Source organism: Gossypium arboreum, chromosome 4 (genome assembly GCF_025698485.1).
Source record: "Gossypium arboreum isolate Shixiya-1 chromosome 4, ASM2569848v2, whole genome shotgun sequence".
NCBI lineage: Eukaryota > Viridiplantae > Streptophyta > Magnoliopsida > Malvales > Malvaceae > Gossypium > Gossypium arboreum.
The window spans coordinates 117840872-117850164 of record NC_069073.1 but is presented as its reverse complement, the minus strand read 5'-3'; the positions used below and the strand labels follow the sequence as shown (position 1 = coordinate 117850164).

The 9293-nt window shown below is 37.6% G+C and overlaps 2 pseudogenes; both read right to left on the bottom strand.

Annotated features, from left to right (window-relative positions):
• Positions 1 to 307: 307 nt before the first annotated feature.
• On the bottom strand, positions 308 to 3747 carry LOC108485329 (L-type lectin-domain containing receptor kinase IX.2-like; annotated as a pseudogene).
• A 2583-nt stretch (positions 3748 to 6330) lies between these two features.
• On the bottom strand, positions 6331 to 8974 carry LOC108485328 (L-type lectin-domain containing receptor kinase IX.1-like; annotated as a pseudogene).
• Positions 8975 to 9293: the final 319 nt, after the last annotated feature.

Below are 9293 nucleotides of genomic sequence, written 5' to 3'. Positions count from 1 at the left end.
AATGTGTGGATTAGGTGGTTAGGCAGTTAGTGAGCTGGTAATTTGTTAAAGGGTCTCTCAAGTGTATATATACATGTAGTTGGGAACTATTCAAGGAAAGCAAAGTTTAATGAAATCTGAATGAAGATTATTTTCTAATTCTATGTAATCGTTTTGGTAAAGATATTCACTAGTTTACCAGGTTCTCATCACATAGGCACTGGAGCTTTGAAAGAAAGGATGTCGACAACCTACGGTATCGATGGGCGGTCAAAATAGCTCGGGTGAGCACAGGCCAACCCAACTAAGAGCAACCATTCCATTTGTTTCATCTCGTGATTGCCATGCAATTGTGGGTCAGCAGTGTGTAAAAGCTTTCTTTCCTACATAGTTCCCAAACCCATTCCACCAGTTTTGTTTTGAATCTCTTGCCATTCCTTTCTATTACAGCAAAGGCCTTCTTTCCGAAGGCTATTTCTAAGGCAACAATACCAAAGCTATATATATCCGATTCCTTAGTGGCTTTGTATGCGACAAGACACTCGGGTGCTATATAACCATCAGTCCCAAGCATAACCGTAGTTGTTTGAGACTCTTGTCCATGGTCAACAAGCCTAGCCAGCCCAAAGTCACCAAGCTTGGCATTGAAACTCAAATTTAGCAGAACATTATTTAACTTTATGTCTCAATGCAGCACACATTGATCACATTCTTCCTTCAGATAGAATAACGCTGAGGCCAATCTCATAGCGATTTATACCTTTTATCCCATGTTAAAAAGCATGGCTCTCTATGCAGATGGAAATCGAGACTCTTGTTTGGAAGAAAATCATACACAATTAGAAACTCCTTATTGTCATGGCACCAACCAATGAGTTGGACCAGATTTCTATGCCTCAACATGGCAATAGTTGTAACTTCTGATAAATACTCTTTCACCCCTTGTTGAGAATTTAGAGTTATCCTTTTGACAGCAATGCTGCAGTTAATGTCCCTCAAGAAGCCTAAATAAACCTTCTCAAAACCTCCCTCTCCAAACAGACCTTCGTCAGCAAAATTACTGGTTGCAAGTCTTTATGCCTTGTAGGAAAACTTCCCAGGTGCTGTCACCATTTCCTAAATATAGGTAATTTATAGTTATTTCAAAATAGGATTTGTTAGAGTTGTGTGATTCGAATCTTTGTTAAAAAATTAATGCAGTGGTAAAATTACTGATCTACGTTGTTTTTATTCTCTCTCCTAAATGCCACATCATTGAAAACGTGTCACGTAGGATGCGTTTTTAGGAGAGAGAAAAAATATGCATCTTACATAGTGAGTTTTCACTGCCACATTAGTAAAAACGCACCCTGTAGGACGCATTTTCACAACTTAAAAATTATTTTTTTCTTGCAATTGGAAATTAAAAGTTTGTAGATTTATTTTAGTCTATGTTTGAGATAAACATGGTTATAGTTTTAAGGAATATTTGAATTTACGATGGTGCCGTGGAGCTGGGTGACCTATAAATTTCATCTGCCATGTAAGTATGGAGTCATCACCTAGGAACTCGGATCGCATTGCAAGTCAAGGTCTTAGTTGATGGTGATTATACAGTCTAGGGTTGAAATGTAACTACAACTTCAAGTTTACAAAGGTTATGCTATCAAGAGATGGAGCATAAATGGGGCTGTAGGTTACAATGGTTATGCAGGCACAACAACGAGTTTCTTATCATAAGAGAATGCTTTATAAAACTCAAACATAAGTAGGGGAAGAAAAACATAGTGGCATTTCAGCATAATTAAGTAATGCGTCTTATCCATCACCACTAAAGGCGGTGACTCCATTATTATAACCTGTGACAATATTAGAGGTATAAAAAGTTATACTAAAAAGGTCACACTACCTTCGGTGGAGATGAACAATACCAATTACGTGATTATACTGAAAAGTCCCTTGCATATTCCTTCATCGTACCTATGTTTAAGTTTTATGAAGCATGCTTTTCGAGTGAAAAGACTCATTGTCATGCCCGCATTATTTATTATAGCGAACACCCAGCCGGATAAGATATGGTCTGCTTTGGGCTCACATAACCCTTACGACTTTGTCTTTAAGAGCACCCATACACCCCCAAAAGGCATCTTACTACTTAAGTATTACTACCATTTTATATTGTCTAGGTCTCTCTTGTGTTTTGCTATTTTGAGATTTACTTAGAGTGTTACATCCGCCCCCTTTAAGGACTCAAGGTCCTCGCTGAGGTTTGCCCCACCATCGCTCAAGAGGCACGATGAGTGGCTCTGATACCAATAAATATCATAGCCAACACCTAACCTGGTAAGATATTGTCCACTTTTAGTGCACATGGCCCTGACCGCTTTGTTCTGGGGAGCGCTCATACACCCCTAAAAGTCATCTTACCACTTAAGTGTTTCTACCCCTTTATATAGCCCAAGTCTCTCCTGTGCTTTATTGATGTGGGATTTTCCTAGGGTGTTACATTAGCACCATTAACTACAGGTCCATTTATGCTCTATCCCTTGACATCATAACATTTGTAAACTTGAAGCCTTAGTTACACTTCAACCCGAGACGATATAATCACCGCAAACTTGGACCTCGAGTTGCAAAGTGATCCTGACTTATCAAGTGATGGTACCATACTCACACGATAGGTGAAATTTGTAGGTTATCGAGCTTTATGACATCACTGTGAACCCAAACGCAATTTAAAACTATGAGTAATCACCTTCAAAGAAAGAGAGAAATAAATCTTTAAACCTAAAAAATTTTAAAGGAGATTGAGATGTGGTGAGTAAGGGACGAAGAAGAAGCATTTATATAGAGGATGGGACGGGGTATAAAGGGAAAAAAATTTTATCATGAGAATCTTGAGTTGTAAGGCTTAGAAGCAATTAAGCTGGAGTGGTTGAAATGGCCAGAGAGAAAACGCACCCTACAGGGGGCGTTTTCATCTGACATGGTAGTGAAAACGCTTCCTATAGGCAGCGTTTTCCACAAACGTTTCACACATGTGGCTTGAAAACGTGTCTTGTAGGAAGCGTTTTCACTACCATGCCAAATGAAAATGCCCCTTAGAGGGAGCGTTTTCTCTCTAAGCATTTCAACCTCAAAACTTAATTGCTTTTGAGCTTTTGCAATTTGGGATTCCCGGGATAAACTTGATTGAGGAAAATGTAGAAATTGCATGTGTAGAACTCGCACGCCAAAGTTAATATTAATTATTAAAATGTAGAAGAGCTAATTAAAACGCTAACTCATGTAGTGAAAACACTAACTTATTCGTTTATTCATTAATTTTTTCCTGTAAAGTGTAAGTTACTATTAATTATTAAAGCAAGATATAATACAATTCGCAAGTGAAGTTTAGGGTTTTTTTGAGCCTTCTGAGCAATTATTTGTTTTTTTTGAAAATATTGTATTTAACAAATGGACGGAGAAAAACTTAAATGAAAAAGTAACATAAACAATTGTAAATTTTAAACTCACAAATTGATTGTGTACAAATCAAACTAATTTAATAAATTAGTTTCGTACATTGTAAATAAGTGTACATTTCAGATGTAAAACAAAGTATATAAAAAACTACAAAATTACAAAATAACATAATTTTCTATGTCCCGAATATGTGCCACAACTGGGTCGGCGTAGGGCACGCCTCGGGTTTCGTCTTACTAATTGGTTTGTCGGCTCCTCATCGACTTCAGGATCAGGTTGACGTGCATGTTGGGGTTGATCGCTGACTTCATCTTCTTCCTCCATTGTTACTGCAACTGTGTCCTAGTTGCCCACTGTGGATTCCCCCCTGTTTGAGTTGGCGGTTGCAAGGTTGGTCCACCCTAGTAGAACAAAGATGTTGGAGGTGTTTGCAACATTATCAACAGGCAATTATATGTCATTGTATGGCCTAGTTGCAGATAAAAGGTAGGTATTATCAGCAATACTGAATGCGTTAGTATTGTTGGTGAGATTGGCATGTAATATGGCATAGTAGGTGGTGGTCGTGCATAATATATCCATGCAGAAGGTGTTGATGTAGGGAATGGTTGTGCGTGCTATAGTGCTTGTTTAAAATAAACTGGTGCTGAGTATGTTGATGCATAGAATGATTGCACATGTTGTAGTGGTTGTGTAAAATAAACTGGAACTGAAGGTGATGAAGCGGGGAATGAGTGTGTGTTATGATGCTTGTGACAAAAAATGGGTTAGAAGCAAAAACAAATGAACCATACTGATCAAGAGGTTACACAAAAATCGGGTCCTCTGGTGTAGATAGAGCATATGTTGATCCCTTCACATCTCTATCTCTCAACCTAGGATTGATGGGCCCTCATCTTGGCCTCTTACGGTGACGTTACCTACTGCTTTTCGAAGTCGACAGTAGATACGACTTATTGTTATACCTGAACCAATCTATGTAATCTGGAGATGTCGTCAACTCTGGTGTGAGAAATAGTTCACGTGTTGGCAAGTAATCATACCTACGCTGCCACATCTCGATGTACTTCTTGTGGAATGTTGGCCAATCTTCCTCGAGTTTCCTCTTCAAGTCGATCTTGTGTAAGTCATCGAGCTTTTAAAGTGGTGGCAGAATACGTTGCGTACACCTGAACTATCACATGAATTGGTCGGATTCGTACATCTCGACCGTTTTAAAATGGCCAATAGCACTTTGGCGTGCCAGATTTTGTGACTGGCTAAAAATTCTATCGTGACACATTCTTGAATCCTTAGATCTGTATATGGCATCCATACAAACTGCATTACGAATTTATAATTTTTAAAACGTGTCTGAGATTTAATTTCAAGTGTTATAGTACATATTATATAACTTTGAAAATCATAAACTAATATCCTCTTTGATTTCTTGATCTGGAGCTAGTCGAATATACTCGAGCTTGGTTGGTATACCGCTGTGTCTCATGGGGTTGGTTCAGCTATTCATATAATATGTTATTTCAAAAATACAACAATGAAAAGTAAAAATGGTAATGATATTGTCAAATGAAATTTACCATATGAAGGAGAATGCAACCGTTGATTTTAGTTTTATTCGATATTGTCGCTCAACATATTTCTCGGTATAATGTCACCAGCACCACTGATCCCCAACTAAGTTGTCCTGATTCTTTCAAGTTGGCTAGTAGTGGTAGCCACCTTAAATGTACCAAATTGCGAGATTTATCGAGCATTAATAGACCCCCGATCAACCTCAAGATGAATGTGGTGTGAATTGTTCCTTTTCAACGTCACTCGCTGAAGTCTCGATAGTCTGGAAGTTATCCTCCAACCATGTCATCTCGATCCGGCTAACCCTAAACCTGTTCGGCACATTCCCTAGTAGTTCCTCACATATTGCACTCCAATCAGCATTAATAATTGGCCCTGTAATGATATCCCCATTGATCGATAGGCCAAGTTGTAAACTAACATCATCAAGTGTAATTGTACACTTGCTGAAAAGAAGATGGAATGTATATATCTCTAATCTCTATCTCTCAACTAAAGCTCCTCAACCAAAACACTAATGAGGATCCAATTTAGTCCCTATAGAAATGTTTTTTAAGGAATGTTCTTTTTTATATATATATAACTTTAATTAGTGATTAAAGCCTCTATAAAAATATTACATAAATCCAAGGAATCTTGGTACCTTGTAATAATTGACATTGCTGTTAGTTTTTCCTTTTTGTTTTTGGTTTTGACGACATTAATTTGCAAATGTTTGTCAAGAAGTAATTGGCTCCTTGTATTGTCACGGGCTCCACTACAGTTACTGCTTAAATATATTCTTTATTGTTGTCCATAGATGTTAATAAAACTACAAAGACTTGGAGAAATTACAAGTCAATGAGTCTCCTAGGAACCTTTCGAATCGGTTTTTATTTATTTGTAAGGTTTTATATATTTGTTGATGTTAAATATGACCCCTATTTTCAGTTAAATTTGAGAAATAATTTTTTAGTTAAACTCTGTTTATTTGTTTCAATCAAATACTGATTAATTTAGATTATTTTATTATTATTTGACCTATAAATTTAGCCTATAAATAGGCTCTTTTACAACCTTAGAAAAACACAACAATTAGAAATTAGAACTCATAACACATTTAAAAAATTTTGTGTTTACGTTTTGAGAGTTATTTGTTTTTGAGTTTTCGGAGTTTAGTCTTTATCTTCATCTTTTGTACTATTCGTTCTTTCGTCATTATAGTAAAATTATTTTTGTCCGTGGTTTTTATCCTCTTTGGAGGAGTTTTTTACGTTAAATTTGTGTGTTTAATTTCTCAATTTATTCCGTTATTTTTCTTGTTCGTTACTTAATCGGGTCGATCCTAATAGTTCATTTTGTTAGGAAAATTGGACTTTTATTAATAACGAAAACTATCATTATTTTACACTTGGAAAACCATAACAACAAGTACAAAATTAAAATATCAAAATAGTAATCTTCATAGCCAATGAAAAGAACAAAATACTAAGTGTTAACTACTAACCAAGAACTCACTGTTTGGCTTCTGTGTCTGAACTTGGAGTCCTTGTTTTATCCTTCAAGAATGGGTATTAGAACCATTGCCTGAAGTTTGGGTTTTGTTTCTTCTGGAACCAGTGGTATGGAATGAATTGGATGCCGAAGATGTAACAGTATTGTCTTCCAAAGCTGCAATATATGTTGGAACCGGCAGCTCCTGTGGTAGCATGGGCAGTGGGGCTTTGAAACCAAGGATGTCGATGGCCCGCGTTATCGATGGGCGGGCATAATAGTTTGGGTTAGCACAAGCCAGCCCAACTAAGAGCAGCCGTTCCATTTGTTCCATGTCGTAATTGTCATGCAATTGTGGATCAGCAGCGTCTAAAAGGCTCTCTTTCCCATACAGTTCCCAAACCCATTCCACCAGTTTTCTTTTGAATCTCTTGCCATTCCTTTCTATTACAGCAAAGGCCTTCTTTCCGGAGGCTATTTCTAAGGCAACAATACCAAAGCTATATATATCCGATTCCTTAGTGGCTTTGTATGTGACAAGACACTCGGGTGCTATATAACCATCAGTCCCAAGCATAACCGTAGTTGTTTGAGACTCTTGTCCATGGTCAACAAGCCTAGCCAGCCCAAAGTCACCAAGCTTTGCATTGAAACTCAAATCTAGCAGAACATTACTTGACTTGATGTCTCGATGCAAAACGCATTGATCACATTCTTCCTGCAGATAAAACAACGCTGAGGCCAGTCCCATAGCGATTTTATACCTTGTATCCCACGTCAACAAGCATGGCTCTCTATGTAGATGGTAATCGAGACTCTTATTTGGAAGGAATTCGTACACGATGAGGAACTCCTTACTGTCATGGCACCAACCAATTAGTTGGACCAAATTCCTATGCCTCAATCTCGTAATAGTTGTAACTTCTGATTCGTACTCTTTCACCCCTTGTTGAGAATGTGGAGTTATCCTTTTGACAGCAATACTACAGTTGATGTCACTCAAGAAGCCTAAATAAACCTTCCCAAAACCTCCCTCTCCGAGCAGACCTTCATCAGCAAAATTACTGGTTGCAAGTCTTAGCTCCTTGTAGGAAAACTGCCTAGGTGCTGTTACTTTTTCCATTTCTACGTTGACAGGCATGGGCCCATCATCCCTCATCTTGTTATACTTTCCTCTCCTGCAAAAAAGCCAAACCAGACCTAGAACTAGGAGCAAAGCAAAAATGCCACTAACGATGGCTAGAACTACACATAGCCATGTCTTGCTCTTCCTTCTGGGGTTGACTGGAAGGCTTGGTGCAATTGCTGGAGGATGGATAGTTGTATTCATGGAAACTTGTAAGGTAGAGCTGAAATTCCAGGAATAAATAGTCTGTAGCTCTGTCATTGCGCTATATCCAGCGGCTCCTGAGAAGCCAAACGTGACCCATTCTGTTAAATATCGGCTAAGATCCAGTGTTGCAGAAAGACTAGATGAATTCTCACCAGAAAAATCACTAGCATCAACTAAAAAACACTCAAGTTTTTTGTACTAGAGTTGTAAGTGATGAAAGCATTAACTTTTCCCCCATTTTCAATATCACTCCACCACCATTTGACGATGGGGTTAGAAGCCTTGACAGAGTTGATATCAATGCCCACGTGCTCAGACATCCCCGCAGGATCCCAAGGACTGTGATGTGTATCAAACTCCACTGCAACAAATTTAGAGTTGACGTCGTAAGTCAAATTCGACAAGCAATTAGTTTGAAGTCCCAAACAACCACCGATGGATCCAGGTGGGATATTTGAGCCATTGGGAGCCAGGGAAAACGCAAACCCACTAGCGTGTGAGCTATTGTGCAAAGAATCAATGGAGAAAGAAAATTGAGTGGTGAAATCTGCAAGTAGGAGATTCCCCGATGAATTGTCCCAAAGGTGCATTGGCTTGTAATAAGTGGCTCGACCAACACTACCATTTAGACCCTTGTTTATTTGGTCAGCAGCAAGTTGTATTGCGTTGCCTGATGCGTATGCATCAGCTTCATACACTATGCGATGCGTATTTGGGTTGAAATCAGGGAAAGTGAAATTGATGTTATTATCATCATCCACCGATGCAGCCTTTGGAAGATGAACAAGGATGAATAATAATATGAAGAGAAATGCAGGTTTTGAAGATTTTACATACAAATTCTCAGCATTCTTCATTTTTGGAGTAAAGATTTTAAGGAAAGTCTCTGCAAATGCATGGTAATTCATTGCTTTTTCAGGCGTGGAATAAATAATTTGCTTCGTCGATAAAGGAACAATAATTAAAGAAAAGTTTGGAAACCCAAAAAGCACGTTTAGATTGTAATCCTTCTATGCTTCGGTGTGTGAACAGAGACTTTTTTAAGTCTTCGTAATAAAAAAAGTTAATTTGGTTCAATTTGATGGACGGTTGATCCATTTTTTGGGCTGAATTCGACTATGTTCCCTTGCTGGGTCCCAATTTCTTTTCGTCGGTACAGTTAGTACCTGAATTTCACAATTATTTTCATGTTAGAGTATGAATTAACTTTGTTTTAAGGGAATCTCAAGAATTGAATTGTACAAAATAAAATCTAAATTTTAATATGGGAATAATTGTGATTAATTTGCAAAAAAAAAAGAGTTAAAGTCTTAATGTGGAAAGGGTTAAAATGTAACAGCCCATTTTTCAGAAAAATTGGAACAGTAGTTTTGGAACCACAAATCCTATTCCAGAGGGGAAATTTACTTTAATAATATTTTATGGTCTATAATATGATAAAAATGTTGTGTGAAAATTTTGTAAAGAAATTTTATCGAATACATGTTTAATT